This window comes from Felis catus, chromosome A1, assembly GCF_018350175.1.
Source record: "Felis catus isolate Fca126 chromosome A1, F.catus_Fca126_mat1.0, whole genome shotgun sequence".
NCBI lineage: Eukaryota > Metazoa > Chordata > Mammalia > Carnivora > Felidae > Felis > Felis catus.
The window spans coordinates 67,172,207-67,189,848 of NC_058368.1; the positions used below are offsets into that span (position 1 = coordinate 67,172,207).

The 17,642-nt window shown below is 47.0% G+C and overlaps 1 protein-coding gene and 1 long non-coding RNA gene across 6 annotated transcripts in view; one reads left to right on the forward strand and one right to left on the reverse strand.

Moving 5' to 3' along the window:
- ABCC4 (ATP binding cassette subfamily C member 4) overlaps positions 1–17,642 on the reverse strand; it is a 262,924-nt gene that overhangs the window by 232,822 nt on the left and 12,460 nt on the right. The window lies entirely within an intron of this gene.
- Positions 7,009–16,347, forward strand: LOC123384688. The gene is made up of 3 exons (XR_006596149.1): positions 7,009–7,089; positions 13,264–13,547; positions 15,288–16,347. It is a non-coding gene; the product is annotated as an uncharacterized LOC123384688 (long non-coding RNA).

The following is a 17,642-nucleotide window of genomic DNA, read 5'->3' on the forward strand; positions in this document are numbered from 1 at the left end:
CAGCCCGTGAGCCCCAGAGAGAAAACCCGGCCTAAGACATCAAACATCAAGGTCAGTTAAATGACTGAACTAGGACCAAAATCCCAGGCTTCTGGGGAACGTGGCCCAAGGAAACCCAGAAAGGAACAGTAGATAGATGTCTGAGGGAAGAGCAGAGAGCAGGGATTGTGGACGCTGCCCAGCAGACCAGCTACTGAATGAGGACACCAGGCCCTGGTGTTCCTGTCAGTTCATGTCACTACTGCCCACTGGCTCAAGGTAGAACTAGGCTAAGGCTCCAGACAGCTATGCAAAGTGACAGCGGCAACATGCATGAGGAGAAAGAACTCTTGGTGGAGGGAAGGTGAGCACCTGGGCTTTGCCACGCTACCACGAAGAAGGTAGGATTCAAGTCAGGGGCACCTTTGAGGAGAAAACCTGACCCGACCTCACTGCTGCAGGTAAGCAGCCAACATGCTCAGAAAACCCAGCAGTAAATCATGCTGGGAAACCATCAGCCTTGCCGAGAGTCACAATTAGAATAAATTGAAGGTACCAGGCCAGACCCAATTTTTATATGTATGTTCTAATATATATATGGGGGGGGGGGGTGTTCATTCCAATATTGGCTGGGCTATGAGTTAACAGACACATTTACAAGACTGTAATATCTCAAACTGATCCAATTTTTCTTTAAAACAATTCAGGAATATGTGACTAAACCTACAAAGCCAAAGTATCCTTTGCCTCCAACCATCCTTTTTTTTAACTTTTAGAAATTTACTCCACAAAACTGAGCTTTAAATCCTGTGAAAGAAGCCCATTACTTTCTCTCCCCAGTGCCCAGGCTAGTGCCTGGGGCAGAGAAGGTGTTGAATATGTATTTTCATGAAGAATGATTATATGGTTCAGAATTAAAGAATCCAAAGAATTTGGGCAACTGGGTGGCTCAGTCAGCTCAGCGTCTGGCTCTTGCTTCCCGCTCAGGTCATGATCTCATGGTTCATGAGATCGAGCCCCATGTGGGGCTCTGCGCTGACAGCACTGAGCCTGCTTGGATTGTCTCTCTCTCCCCCTCTCCCCCTACCTCCTCAAAACAATAATTTTGTTTGTTTGTTTGTTTTTGTAAGACAAAGCAGGGACACCGGCTGGCTTAGTTGGTAGAGTATGCGACTCTTTTTCTCAGGTCGGGGATCGTTGTGAGTTCGATCCCCACGCTGCATGTAGAGATTACTCAAAAAGAAAATCTTTTTAAAAATTACGACAAAAGATGGGAATGCAAGCTGGTGCAGCCACTCTGGAAAACAGTCTGGAGGGCTCTCAAAAAAAACTACAAATAGAACTACCCTAGACCCAGCAACTGCACTACTAGGCATCTATCCACGGGATACAGGTGTGCTGTTTCAAAGGGACACACGCACCCCCATGTTTATAGTAGCACTATTGACTATTGCGCGCGCACACACACACACACACACACACACACACAATGGAGTATTACTCGGCAATCAAAAAGAATGAAATCTTGCCATTTGCAACTACATGGATGGAACTGGAGAGTATTATGCTAAGTGAAATTAGTCAGAGAAAGACAAAAATCATAGGACTTCACACAAAACAGATGAACATAAGGGAAGGGAAACAAATATACTATAAAAACAGGAAGGGGGACAAAACAGAAGAGACTCATAAATATGGAGAACTGAGGGTTACTGGAGGGGTTGTGGGAGGGGGATGGGCTAAATGGGTAAGGGGCACTAAGGAATCTACTCCTGAAATCATTATTGCACTATATGCTAACTAATTTGGATGTAAATTTTTAAAAATTAAAAATTAAATTAAAAAATATATATAAATATAAAAAAATTATGACAAAAAATATATGCCTATTAAGATTTAAAAAATACCATGGAGAGTTTGAAGGCAACTTTTAGTTCTTTTTGAGGGACGGAAAGGGATTGTGACTGGGACAGGATACGGGGACAGGTGGGAAAGAAAAGCTGGCAAAATCTTATTCTGGAGCTTAGGTGGTAGTTGCAAGGAGGCTAACCTTATAATTCTCTAAGCAATGCCTTTATTTTGTGTAATATTCCGTGCCTCTTTTATGACATAAGCTTAAAAAACTGATGTTAAATGAGAGGTACAATGGATAACTTAACAGTGTATGTTACATATAATCATATATTGACCATTTCCTAGAAATACTTGTGAAAATCACATAAGGAATGTTTACAGTGACCTATTAAGAAAAGCAGGTTTTGCTACCTTCCCTTTAAAAAAAAAAAGAAAGAAAAAAGAAACAGCAACACTATTCATATAAGGCTGCTGTGGCTGCATAACAAAACACCACGGACAAGATGGCTTACACAACAGAAATTTACTTTCTCACACAGCTCTGGAGGCTACACGTCCAAGATCAAGGTGCTGGCAGAGTTAATTTCCTCCGAAGCCTCTCTCACTGGCTTGCAGATGGCCTCCTTTGTATCCTCACATGGCCTTTCCTCTGTGTACAGGCACCATCTACGTGTGTCCAAATTTTCTCTTCTTCTAAGGACACCAGTCAGATTGGATTAGGACCCACCCTACTGTCTTCATTTTAATCACCTCTTTAAAAGCCCCTTCTCTAAATACCATCACTTTCTGAGGTACTAGGCACTGGGGTTCCAACATGAGTTCTGGGGGCACACAATTCAGCCCATAACACAATTGTTCACACATCAGCCTTACCAAAAAAAAAAAAAAAAAAAAAAGAAACATCCAGGTCAAGAACAGAACAGGGGCAAGACTGGCCATGAGCTGAAAACTGCAGACACTCATAGATGGTACTCAGGGGTTCATTACACTGTTCCATCTACTGTAAAATATGCTGGTTATTCTCCATCATAAAAAAGAGGGAGAGAGGGAAACGAGAGGAAAATCCCATCTGTGTGGGTCCTAGATGTTGGGTATTTTCTCTATAAAAGTGAGTCATCCAACTATTAAATCAATGTCATTTGTAGTTAGGAACCAAATTAGTATTGTTTTTCTCTAATCATCAGTAAATATACTTTTTAAATAGTTTAATTAATCTAGTGATCTAAGAAAAAGCACTAGAAGAGCACTGGGTGATGTAATGGGTTAGGCATCCAACTCCTGATTTCAGCTCAGGCCATCATCTCACGGTTCATGAGTCTGAGCCCCACATAAGGCTCTGCACTGTCAGTGCTTGGGATTCTCTCCCCCCACCCCTCCCCAGCTAGCGCATGCTGGCGCACTTTCTCACTCAGAAAATAAGTAAAATTAAAATATTAAAAGAAAAAGTACTAGAGGGGCACCTGAGTGGCTTAGTGGGTTGAGGGTCCGACTCTTGATTTTGGCTCAAGTCATGATCCCAGGGTCACGGGATTGAGCCCCGAGTCGGGCTCCCTGCTGACCACGGAGCCTGCTTAAGATTTTCTCTCTCTCTTCTTCTGCCCCTCTCCTCCATGCTCTCAAACAAATTTAAGGCATGGAAAAGAAAGGAAAGAAAAAGCACTAGAGGGGCACCTGGGTGGCTCAGTCGGTTAAGTGTCCGACTCTTGACCTTGGCTCGTGTCGTGATCTCACGGTCAGGGAGTTTGAGCCCCACATCGGGCTCTGCACTGACAGCACGGTGCCTGCTTGGAATTCTCTCTCCTGCTCCCTCTGCCCCTACCTACCCACTCGTGCGCTCTCTCTCAAAGTAAATAAGCTTTTAAAAAGCTTACCTATAAACTTTTATAAAACAAAGGGAAAGAAAGAAAAAGCCCTAGAAAAGGAGCAGCGGAAGCACAGATGGGCATCTGCTGAGCAATGAACCACACCCACAGCACAGCCCACCTAATCCACCCCCTGGCCCATTTGGGAGTCTCTCCCCCTCTCCCCTTATTCCCTGCTCAGGGTCTGACTCTATTTCCTAGCCTCCTCTTACAGTTAGGTGCAACCACGTGGCACCGGAGAGGAGGGAATGCGTGCCACTCACATGCAGGGCTCAGGCCTTAAAACTGTACACACCTCTCCACACTCCCCCTCTTCCCACCCACCCAAACCTGGAGGACGTAGCAACCCAGCTTCAACCGACAGGAGCCCGGCCTATGTCCACGCAGGTGCATCGCGTGGGATCTGTTAAGACTCGAATTCTGATTCGCTCAATCTGGGGCCTGGCCTGAGACTCTGCATTTCCAAGCACCAGGTGCTGGCAATGGGCCTGGCTTGCGGACCACAGTTGCAGGAGTGAGGGTCCTAGGCAGAGCCCCCCGCAGGAGAGGCTCTCCTTTCTGATGCCTCAGAGACGGTGATCAAATCATGAGCAGTGGCAGACACAGCATAAAAGCCCCAACCGAGAAAACAGCCAGCTGGCCTGCCTCTCTTGACCTGTGACAAAGTTAAACTCAGACCTATGATTAACTCCAGTCTTAAAGCACAGCTCGCAAATGAATGCCAAGACAACTGTAGACAGATTACATTAGTGTGTGCAATGTGATACGGGCTGGCCGGCTTCTATCAACAACAGTATCTGCCACCCTGAGTCAGAGGACGGGGCTGTCAACAGTGAGATTGGCAAAGACGGTCACTGCCACCGCACGGAAACCGTGGCAGCTGGCCTAGGAGGAGAGAGCACAAAGGTCACATGGGGGCCCTGGGTTCACAGTCCCTCCACCAGCCACGCTGTTCTTGAGAAAGAAACCCCCACGGAGACTGTTTACTCCCCGAGGCCACAGCGATGATCAACAAATGGTTTGCCTATAAAACCTCGGCAAATATTTGTATCACCTTAGCCCTTGGAATACCACTGTTTGTCCTGGATTTGCAGGAAGCAGATGAGAACTTGGTAGTAACCCCCAACGATACTTTGAGATGCTCTGTATGCAGTGGGACTGTCTTGGGTTGAAGTTCAAGCTCACTTAACTTTGGGCCACCTGAGTGGCCCCGTCGGTTCAGCATCCAACTCTTGATTTTGGCTCAGCTCATGATCTCGGTCGTGAGATCGAGCCCCGCAACAGGCTCTGTGCTGTCAGCTTGGGATTCTCTCTCTCCGTCTCTGCCCCTCCCCTCCTCACGCGTGCTCTTTCTCCCTCTCTCAAAATATTTAACAAAAACTTTAGGTTGTTTTTCTATTTTTTTTAAATGTTTGTTCATTCATTTGTTTATTATCCATCCTTTTCTTTTTACAGGACAGACAGCGGGCCAACGCGTGGTGTGGCTTCGCACGAACCTGCAGGAGGGGAACAGGACTCTGTCTGCCCTCCATCGCCATTAGCCAAAATCCTGGAAAACATGCCCCAAAGCCAAGAAGCTCCCAACCACCCAAGAGTTCCAAGCAAGCTCTGCCCACTAAGAAAAAGCCATTCGAATCTGAACTGCTGAGAAATCTAAATTACTGACCGCACTCAAAGAGCACAGGCTGGTTAACGTCAAGGACACACCTGAGGGAGCTTCCTTGGGGGAGATGCTCTTAGGGTTCAGCTGAGAAGAACGTTAGCAGGGGGCACATCGGGTGTTTGTGGTGAAATACACTCACAAGGTTTTCCACGTTCGTGTGCCTCAGACAAACGTTTCACAGGCAGCGCCCGGCCCAGCCTCTCTTGAAATTCCACAAATTCCATAAGCAAACATGAGCTCCAAGAGCAATCCCCTCTGCTCGGAGTTGACAAGAAGCCCCACCAGGCCACAGGTTGTTTCTACTTTTTTCACTTCCTCCCAAGTGCCTGGTATAGCGAACAGCACATGCTAGACAAATCTACACACCTTCCACTTAACCCAGAAATAACACACATACACCCAATGTGTGAACTCATTGATTTTCTGCTTTCAAAAAAAGAAAGGCAGATATTTAGCCCAAAAACTTCAGGAAGAAGTATCTACTGCCATCAGTTTTCTCTAATTCAAAAGTCATTTAGATTTGGAAATCTCCCCAAAAACTTCCCAACATTTTTTTTTTTCCTGAAGTCTCCAAACAGCATGTGGTGTTATGGTCCTTAAACATTTTCTTTTCCTGGTGACTCTTTCAGCCTTCACGGATCCCGGGCCTAATTTCAGGGGCAGCTCCAGCTTGCCCAGCCTCGCGGAAGCTCTGTCAGCTTGGCTCGGGTGTGAAGTCCTGAATGGCATCCCTCGTTATTGCTTCCTTTTGTGCCTGTCCCCTCCCTTGGGGTCATGACTCTTCAGGCCCACCTATCAGGCAAAGTCATGCCTTCAATTCCCTGAAGAAGTAGATCAGTAAAAATACAAAAAGTTAAAATTAAAGGCAAAACATCCAGAGGTAGTATTTGGTGCGTGTCCTTCTGTTCTACTGAGTGAACGGGGGCCTAGAACTTGGTTTAGCACCACAGACCCTCTTGCTCTCTCCAGGCTTTTTCCAGCTGATGCCAGGATTTTATTAACGTGTCTGCTTGGGCTATTATTTCTGCCCAAGCTCCCTTCTCCTCTGGCCTGGCCATCAGATTTCTCTCTAGACCATCACACAGCAAAACGAGTTTTATTATTTAAGGCCCCAGTGGAACACTGATGGAGACGTCAGCCCCTTGCCTGGGTTGCCGTACAGTCCAAAATTATTTTTTGGCAAACGGTACGAAGTGTGGAGGGAAAGGGCAGGTGGTTACACAGCTAAGATTTTACTTCAAGTAAACACAATAACAAATTAACATAGTAGAGCCTAGTTTTTCCTTTAATTTTTATAATGTCCCCACCCTAGATTTAGGAGAAAAGGCAAAGGTTAATAAACACATATAATTTCATATTTCTGGTAATTATCCACAAGGTAATAACAGATTGCTTAAAGTCCACAAACAAAACATACAAGGCTCTCGCAGCCCCAAGGCAGAAGTGAAGGTGTGATCAAAAAGTCTCCCGGTGCTTGCTTGCTCGGGCTGGCCCTGAACTTGAAACCGCTCTTCCACACCAAATCAGTCCTCCAGGACTATCCCCTTCCATCTCTCTTCTAGGCATCAGTTTAGAGCTCTCGGCAGTGATTCCAGACCTGGAATACGGAATGCGTTGGCCACTTCTGACAAGCAAAAACAATTGGACCAGAAAAAAGAAGACCGGTGTGTACCATATTTTATACACAACATGGAGAACAGCTGTCCAAAAACGATAACACCAAGTTAAAATGTAAGAACCTCTCTGCCTGTTATTCAGAGTTAAGGGGGGAAAAGCTAATTATAAATCATACACTTTTCTATTTAGGCAATACTATGTCAATGGGACAGCTTTTAGGAAAATTCCAGCTAAACTAGTTCATTCTTTGAAACATTAGGTCAACTACAAACATACCAACCCTCAGCTTGAATAGCTGCGTATTCAGAAAGAACAAAAATATCCCTTGAAAAGCCTCTGTACACGGTCTGTTAAAGGGCTTACTCCGTAGGAAGCAGAAGAGGGAAAACTCCATAGGGAATCTCAGGACATGCTAAAACAGCTTTCTTAATAATCTTAGGATCTCCTCCCATTCGCTTTGAAATACGTTTCCTATAACCACAAAAATTCAGTGGTGGGAAAAAAAAAAGGCAACTGAAAACAACACAAGCGGGTTTAGTCAGTAAGTGAAGGGAATACCACACGGAGATACTTTACACACGGCCTGTCACCCCTGGTTCCCATCCGTCCTCTGTCCCCCATCCTAAATCAACCCCAGCCATCTGAATGCCGTTCCCAGGCAAATCCGAGTCCCTCTAGCAAGCCCCTCTGCTCCTCATCCCTCCATGAAGGTCACCGGCACTTCATCAGGAGGAAGGGGACTCAGAGGGAAGACAGACCGCTCCTCCCACATACGCCCTGCAAGAGTGGAGAACAACAGTGAGCACCCAACTGTGTAACCCAGGAGCAGAGGAGATGCACCTCCTTTCTCCCTCCAAAGAGGCCAGAGCCAAATGACATCTTCCTCCCTCATCCCTGCAGAAGCAGCCCTCCAACGCTCTCAAAGCACAGCATGTGTGCGACAACTTTATTAATTAAAAAGGCGGGGGGGGGGGGGGGGAGCGCCTGGGTGGCTCAACAGGTTAAGCGTCTGACTTCAGCTCAGGTCACAATCTCATGGTTAGTGGGTTCAAGCCCCATGTCGGGCTCTGTGCTGACAGCTCAGAGCCTGGAGCCTGCTTCGGATTCTGTGTTTCCCTCTCTCTCTCTGCCCCTCCCTTGCTTGCGCTCTCTCAAAAATGAATAAACATTAAAAACAATTTTTTTTAATTAAAATTTTTAAAAATTAAAAAAAAAATGCAACCCACAACTCACTTTTTTTTTTAAACCAGGAATCTCAACAACAGGACTGTAAGAAACAGGAATTTTAACATTCACTAATTTAAATGAAGTCTTAAGTGCTTGTCCACCACGGGACAAGCACTTTTCTAGATTCTAGACCACAGATAGCATCTTCTACAGAGCTCACACTCAGGAAGGGAAGCAGGGGAAAACCAAACTAAGGGAGGTTCAGAACAATGACCATGATCAGACAGAAAATAAAGCAAAGAGATGTATGTGGCTGAGGACGGGATGGCTAGGCTGGCTAGGGAGAGGAGGCCGGGCTCTCAGAGGCCAGGCGTGGACCAAGACCCCAAGGACGAGAGCAGGGTCAGCGTGTTCCAAGCAAAAAGAACAGCAAGTAGGAAGCCCTAAGGTCTAAGGCATTTACAGAAAAAGGGCGAAACACTAAGCATTTGCTTCTAATTGAGCAGAGGTCAGAAAAGATTGTCCTCTAGTGTCCTGGAGAAGGGAGTGAATGAGGGAATCTGGGAGTGGTGGCTGGGCTTCAGGACCCCTCCTGTCCACCCACAGAGTTACTAGTAAGCAGTATGTTCCACCGATGAATACAGAAACTGGCTCGGACTGGATCTGGCCAAGAGCACACACAGTTAATTGGCCATGGTGAAGTACAAACGCACCACTTCTCAGCCTCCATCAGCTCCGCAGACCCCAAGTGTAGGGCCCCTCAGGCATCAGCCCACCCAAAAGTTCTGGAACCAGGTGATCAGCCAAGCCAGCCATGACAGTGAAGGTCTGTGTCACCTTGAGGGACTTTCCTGGTTCCCAGACAGCTCAGCACAGACCCCTGGTCGCGGCCTCCTGTCCAGCTTGCTCTGTCTCACACTGCGAAGCTAAGTGCTTGACTACAACGGCTGGACTCACATACACCCTGGGAGACCCCTTTGGGTATTGTCCCTCCAGCCCGCACGAACTGGACCACCCATGAGACGTTCCTGTCAACGCTCCTGCAGCCTGGTCTGTGAAGGGCCGCCTCCAGGACCACACGCTCTCCCTGTAACTTTCACAGCCGTCATTCTTCCGCATAAAGCACAGGTCACAGGTCCAAGGGTACCCGCTTAGGTGGGGGTGATCATAGGTTTTGATTAGCGATTACTCCTCGTAAAAGTTTAGCAAATATTGGCATCACCCTTGACCACATTTGCTGCCCAAGTTCCATGGCGGGGTGAGGGGCATATTTTATGGAATATGAACTTCAGCTCAGTTAAAGCGATATTATTTATCACCCGATCTAAGACCCTCTGAAGAGTAAAAGGAAGTGCTGTTAACAATGACAGTGTGATAAAGGATGTAAACCAGGGCTGTCCTGGGCAAACCAAGAGTTAGAACCACATGGTACAGGTGAAAAGAAAAATTAACAACAACAGAGACTGGTGACAGCTCTAGGACATCAGGCAATCAAAAAATGTTATTATTAATCTGATTTCCTACCCAATCAAAGTAGGGTTTCTTTTCCTTTTGTGGCCAGGGCGGGGGTAGGAGAAAGGCTGGCACACCAAACCATGCACATCCTTAAAGAACAAAGATGCCAGAATAACACATAGGATGGTGGCCTATTAGGAGACCCGGATAACAAAGAACACAAACCCTTTTCTCTACAATCGGACCCAAGGCTGATAAAATCCATCAGGAGCCAGGGGCCACATCTGAAGTCAAGGCAGGGCGTGAATATCCACACGGGATCACTAAGCCCAGGAAAGAAGTCATTGTCTGTAATGCAATATGCTTCTGGAGGTGCGCTTCTTTTAGGGATTTAAGGACAGGAAGGAGAATTTCTGCACAAACTAAAACACCATGTAGTTTTACAAGCACCACCTGTCCCCAGAAGGCGTTCCTGCACCACACCAGCTCCTGATGCTAACCCACGCCTGAATGTAACTCTCCCTCTTCTGCCTTCCAAGGACCTCTGCATGTGACTTCTGCCGCTGAAGCTGGCCACACAGCCCCGTCCGCTCCATTTACTAAGTCGCGTTACTCTGGGCGCAAAATTCAACCTCTGCGCCTGTTTCCTCGGCTGGAGGCAAACGTTATCACAGTTGAGGTAGCTCTGCAGGAACTGACACAGTAAGATGGAAAACTGCTCAAAGTCCTGGAGTGATCAGAAGGGCTGTGCCCACGATGGGGGGGGGGGGGGGACATCAGAGAGGGAAGGGAACTGAGAGAACATGGAGGGGAACGGGGCAAAGCCCACCCAATACTCCTCCACCTCCAAAAATCCCCAAACCCCACTGCCGATGGATTTCCGTGGAAACCAGTAAACGGGGCTGAGCATGCGAGGGGGCAGAGGAAGCAGAGATGGTTCCAGAGAGCATGAGACGGGCAGGAACACGGGGCGGGAGGAGGAAGGGAGCACAGAACGGGCAGGAAGCGTGGCATGGGACCCCCAGCCGCCACCAGCTCCCCAGGAGCCACGGGGAGGAGCTGCGGCCACGCGGCCGCCCGCCCGGGGGCGAGGGTCCTGGAAGAACGTGCCGGCTTCCCTGGTCTTTACAGTGTCCACCCGGCTTGGCGCGGGCGGCCCCTCAGCACACAGGGCGCCGCGCTCACGTCCACCTCTCGCCTGAAATTCTTGCCAGGAATTTGCTGTGAGAGAGGAAACCGCGTAATGGCTTTGAACCAGACCTTCTGTCTGCGTGACCCAGGGCTAGCTCATGTTGGCCTGCCTCCGGTTCACCTCAAATTTTCCAGTCCGAGTTTCATCTGACCGAGGCGAGCCCCGCCCCCTCACGCACCACCTTCCCCGCGGCCTGACGTTTAGTAGCCAAGCTGCTGCGCTGCTCGCTCTGCTCTGCTTTGCCCTGGGGGGGGGGGACGCGGCTTCCGAGAAGCCAAAGGCGATTCATTCCCTCTTCAAAAGCGCGTGTGAGTCGGCTGCTCTGTGGGATTCCTTCCTGCTGCACCTCATCCTTCCTGGAAGCTTCTCAGAGCCGGTGCCTCCCCCTTACAGGAAAGGAATCCCGCCCTCGCGAGGAACCGTGCAGATGAGGCAGCCGCAAAGAATTTCCCTGCAAGACTTCAATTCACTTTCTGAGCGGCTCCTAGCAGAGATGACCAACATCCACTCAAGGGGGAGAGAGAGAGAGAGAGAGAGAGAGAGAGAGAGAGAGAGAGAGAGGAGAGAAAGGAGGGAGAGGATCCTAATGTGGCTTACTCAGAGGGACTAATTTTCTCTTCAAGATACTGGTTTCAAGGAAAACCGTAAAATGCATCATATTCAAAAGGGGGAGAGGCAAGAGGCTTCCGGGTTTGCCAGCGAACCGGGCCATCTGTTACCCAATATTAACACTGGATACATGAAGGACTTGCATGGGGCTTTCCCAGAAGCAAAACCATTTGGTTAAATTTGCATGTAGACGTAAGAGAGAAAGTTCAGAGCACAAGTCTGAGTTATCTCACCGCCTTAAAGAACCTAACTTACACTAGACGGCCCTTCACCGGATGCACAAACCTGGTTCTGGGGCACTAACAGCAACAGTAGTGAGTGATCTAACGTCAAGAGCAGGAATGGTCCTTGGAACGCCCGCCTGTCCAGGGACAGAACTCCTTCTCCTCCTGAGTAAGGTACTCTGAAGGGCTGAAGGGGATGGCCACCAAGTCTGAAAAGTTTCGGGGATTTTTACCTGAATTCGAATCAAAATTTGGGAGTCAGCAGGTCTGTAATAAGCAGGTCAAGTAGAAGGTTAAGGCTGCGGGGTCAGAATCCTTAGTGACTCAGTGTAATAACGCACAAATGACCACAAAACAAAACAGCTCTGATCAATGACAACCAGGGGCACTAACTCCAACCAAGATCTCCGTGGGGCATGTGGGGTGCCTCGGTCGGCTTGGGCTCCCCAACAAAATACCACAGCCAGGGTGACTTAAACAACAAAAATGTAGTCTCTCACAGCTCTGCAGGGTTGGAGTCCAAGATCAGGGTGTTGGCACCATTAACAGAAAGGCAGGTGCCAGAAGCTAGGACTTGAGCAGTTTCAACCACTTTGCTCTGCTGTGAAACTGCTTTCTAGAAGACTTCTGGTGGATGTAGTTACCACCACCTTATAATTTTCTTTCTTTTTTTAATGTTTTTATTTTTTTGAGAGAGAGAGAGAGAGAGAATGCATAAGCAGGAGAGAGGCAGAGAGAGGGAGACACAGAATCCAAAGCAGTCTCCAGGCTCTGAACTGTCAGCACAGAGTCTGATGTGGGGCTCGAACTCAAGAACAGCGAGATCACGACCTGAGCCAAAGTCAGACACTGAACAGACTGAGCCCCCCAGGTGCCCCTCACCTGATAATTTTCAAAGTGCTTCCACAGCTAGTTGCCCAGTTCTGGGTATAAATTATATTCTCCTTTGTGGCTTTTTAATAGATCTTAATCTCTGCGGAGCAGTTGCAAACAGGTCACTTCTCCATGCAGCGGAGATGGACATTACACACGACACCACTTCCACAACACCTCCCTGCTGACTTGCCCTGCCAGACTACAAGTGGGGATGAAAAATAAGTGTAGAGAATTCTATTCGTTTATTATATTTAAAACATAACTTCGAGAACATACCGAGATTAAGTTTAATTTTCCCAATTTGTAGAAGAGAATACTGAAGCCTGAAATGATTATGTGTCTTGCCAAAGGTCACACAACTAATAAGTACATGATCACGGACTAGCACCCAGGTCCTCTGGCTCTAGTCTGATGCTCTCTCCTGGGAAACCGAATAACGGAAAATTCACTTAAAATGGGAGTCGGGGCTGGGGGGGAGGGGGTGTGGGGGGGGGGGGAACCTGGGTGGCTCAGCTCAGTCTGTTAAGCATCTGACTCTTGGTTTCAGCTCAGGTCATGATCTCACGTTTTGGAAGCTCAAGCCCAGCATTGGGCTTTGCGCTGATAGTACAGAACCTGCTTCAGATTCATTCATTCCCTCTCTCCCTCTCTCTGCCCCCCTGCCACAACTGCCTCCCCCTACTCCTGCTGTCTCTTTCCCTCTCTCTCAAAATAAACTTTAAAATTAACTAATTAAAAATAAAAATACATTTATCTGTTTTACAGGTGAACAAATAGCATATAATGAACACTCAGAGTTCTCATAAATACCACATTTGGTTCTGTGACACTGAGAAGAAGGCCCAGCCTAAAATTTTAGGCCATCAATAAATCTCCCTTCTACAAATTCTTACATTAAGGACAGACAGAAACGCACACGGGCCACTTGGTGAAGAATGGCTTCAATAGAAGACTTTAAAAGAGGTGGTCAATTGGGCTTATCATACAATCTCAGTCACCTTCTGACCAATAGAATGTACCAATAAACATCTGCAAATAAAATTCATTAGGTGAGTAGTTTTAAAAAAAATTTTTTTTTTTAAAAAGAGCAAGCGGTGGAGAGGCAGAGAGAGAGAGAGAGAGAGAGAGAGAGAGAGAGAGAAGACACAGAATCTGAAGCAGGCTCCAGGCTCTAAGCTCTCAGCACAGAGCCCAACACAGGGCTGGAACTCAGGAGCCGTCAGATCATGACCTGACCTGAAGTTGGACACTCAACTGAGCCACCCAGGCGCCTAAGTGGGCAGTTTTATATTCACAGGCTTTTAATTGACAAATGTGGGATAGCCAGTCAATTACCCTCCTAAACTCAATCCAGGCATCCTTGTCTGACCAGGAGGAAAAAATAAACACAGCAACGTGGAGGCGGAAGCTCGTGCTCTGGAAACAGTCAGACCTGACTCAATTCCAAGCTCCCGGATGTCCTGTCTGGGCAAAAGGAGGACACGGCCAGCTTCAACAAGGAGTTAGATAAAGATCTAAGAACTGAGTATCTCTAAGACTTCCATATACCAAGCCCCCTTCCTGCCCAATCCCTTGCTGAGTCCACGTGGGGTTGAAAATACACCCTATGGTACCAGTTCTCGTGCTCTGAGAGGAACCTGCAGCAAAGGATCTCATGCTTTGAGGATGAGAGCAGTTCAGGACCCTTGACCAGAAAAATGGAAATATGCACAGAAAGGTGACTGATCTTTGGGAAACTGTTAATCAGTCAGTGGTCCTTGAAACTGGGACTTTGGGAAACTGTTAATCAGTGTCCATCAGAAACTCACAGGGAATATTTTTGAAATACTGATGCCTGGGTTCCACCCCCAGAGATAATTCAAGTTTACCTACAGAGGGCCCAGGCAATTCATTTTTTGTGAGGGTTGAGATACTGCTATGTATTAACTAGTAAGAACTTAAGACACAAGAGAACTAGCAAGCTTAATAGAAATAATACACATCAACAATCTTTTGAAGGAGGCATCTGTAAGTACATGTAAGCAAGACCTCACAAGAGCCAGCTTAAGAGGAAATCATGCATGGGACACCTGGGTAGCTCAGTGGGTTGAGCATCCGACTCTGATTTTGGCTCAGGTCATCATCCCAGGGTTGTGGGATTGAGCCCCTCATCGGGCTCCGTGCTGAGTATGGAGCCTGTTTAAGATTGTCTCTGTCCCTCTCCTTGCTCACACGCTTTCTAAAAACTTTTTTTATTAAAATAATTTTTTTTTAACAAAATGGGAAATCATGCCAACCTAATGTCAATTCCTTTTTTGTAGGATTTCATAATGACTACCCAGTAGATACAATACCTCTGGACTCCCATAAGACAGATAACATGACCTCCCCCAACAACTGTGGCCAACTTAATCTACTCCCCAGTGTTCATCAGTGGATCAGCCACAACCCACAGGACTGTTCCAAGACTTGCCCTTTCTGGCATTTAGACTACAAAAGTTTTCAAAGAACTTCCAACTGACAACAATGAGATGCTAAAACTCTGACGTCAACAAAATAAACTTAAACAGAGACACAACAGAGGTTTGCGTGTGGATAAGTCCCAGGGACTCTGACGTCAGTTGACCGTGTGTCCAATATATCCCAACTGCACACACTGCTCATGATACCGAAATTTCACCTCCAGCCCAGACTTCTTCCTTTGAGCCCCGACTCATGACCAATTGCCTACTCAACCTCTCTACTTAAGTGTGCAGCAGGCATCTCAAACTTAACATAATCAAAACCAAACTCCTGCTCTTCTCCAACAGGTCCTCCTGCAGCCTTCAGCAGCTCATTTCATGACGACTCCATCCTTCCAGGTGCTCAGGCTGAACCCAGAGGCAACGCTGCCTGTCTCTTCCTCTCAAGTTCCACAGCCTAATATCCAAGATGCCCAGCTCTACCTTCGAATAAGCTCTTCCCTGAATCCAACTCCACACCACCGCCACTCCCACCATCCTCCTGGTCAAAGCCACTTTCACCTCTTGCCTGAACCACCATGGAATCTCCTGCCGGTCTCCCTGCTTCTGCCCATGGCGCTCTTCAGTCTATTCTCAATACAGCAGCCAGAATAATCTTACTAAATCCTGAGCAGACCATGTCGTGTCTCTTCTCAAAACTCTCCAGCGGTCCCCACTTCACTCCAAGGAAAGCCAAAGACCTCCAATGGCCAACAGAGCCCTCCAGACCTTCTCTCTTGCACTGGGTACTCCCCCAGAATGTGCAGGACTTCTCTGTGAAGCTGTCCCTTGCCACCCTGGCTAAACCTGCCACCTCTCTTTCCCATACACATACTCCTGACCCCTTTCCCTGCCTCATTTTTTCTTCTTAGCACCTATAACCTACTATGTTTTACCTATTTATCTTGTTTATTATTTGTTCTCTCACTAGAATTTAAGTCAAGTGAAGGCAGGGACTGTTACCTATCTCGTTCACTGTTATATACTGAAAATTTGGACCAGGGACAGGCAAACATTTTCTATAAAGAACTAGATCATAATTATGGCTAGAAACAGATAGAATAGGAATAAAGAAATAGATATTTTAGGCTTTGCAGGTCATACAGTCTCTGTTGCAACTACTTGACTCCACTGTTGTAGTCCACAGACAATATACAAATGAATGAGCATAGGCTCATTCCAATAAAACTTTATTTACAAAAACAGACAGTAGGCTGGATGTGACCTACAGGTCACAGTTTGCCAACCCCTAGTCTGGAACATTACCTAGAGTGTAGTAAGCACTCAAAAATATTTGTTAAATTGTCAAAGTGTTAAAATACTACCTCTGGCCAGAGCAAACCTAGAATAGTAGGTCTAGTTCTAGAAGCCACATTAATATAAAGACATTGATAAACCAAGGCACATTCAGTTCGGCCAGATGGAAGAGGGTCTGAAAACCCTGCCATTTAAAGGCATCCTAGGAACTAGAGACAATTCTCTGAAATATTTAATGGGTCCATGACAGTGGTCTTTGAATACCACAAGGCCATCATGTGAGGGGGGGGAGTCAATGTGCTGTGTTCTCTCTCTCTCTCTCTCTCTCTCTCTCTCTCTCTCTCTCTCTCTCACACACACACACACACACACACACACACACACACACACACACACACACACACGGTACAGATGGCTAGAAACTGCCCAAAAGAAAACTGGCTTAATACAACATTTCTGGTATTTCGGTATGAAGGCATAAGAGACACTGCCCATTGCGCAATGTCTGGAAGGGATTCCTGTACTGAGTATGAGTGAAGAACTCTACTGTGCAACCGTGTAATTCCCTGACATTGGAAGTAGGGCAGACAGGAGCTAGCTTGGGGAAAAAGAGCAGACAGAAACTAGCCCCATGAAGAGGCCAGCAGAGAAGTGGCCATGGAACCAGGAAATGGAATGAGAAGTTAAGTCCATGCAGTACAAGACTGGGGACAAGAGGTAAGTATGAAAGTTGGTTGGCTAAGATGTAAAAGGGGAGGAACATGGTCTTGAACGACTGTAACAAACACTACGAGGTAGCAGGGAGGGGCAAGATGACTGAGGGGCATCCACAACATTTCTCGATGTTCTCAGGACACACTACCCCTTTTCCACAAATCTGTGTCCCACACACGCCCACCTTCCTCACGCAACCGCTACCATGGGAGCACAACTCTGCCCTACAACAGCGCACGCCTGACGTGTTGTGATTAGACACATGGATCACACTTCCCAGTCCACCTTATGGTCAGAGGTGACCAGGTGACTGACACCTGGCCCACAAAATGTAAGCGTAAATGACGTAGGTCACTTCCACGCCACGAACACAGAAACCAGCCACATACAACTTCTTTCCAGCTGAATAAAGAGGACTCAATGGAGAGGACCAAGCCACAAGACATGAAAAGTCCAGCGACTGAACAAATGTACAGTGTGGTTCCCCACTGCCACCAACCCCAAACAGACTATAAACATGAGATTAAGTGTGGCTTGTTTTGTTTTTTAACTAAATTACTAAGATTTCAGGCTTGTTTTGTTCAGCAACTAGCACTATTTACAGAATTAAACAGACAAGACTGTGTGAGTGCTTTGAGAACAGGAATGTTATTTTTATGGATTTGAATGCAGCAACGAGAAAGGCACTCAAAT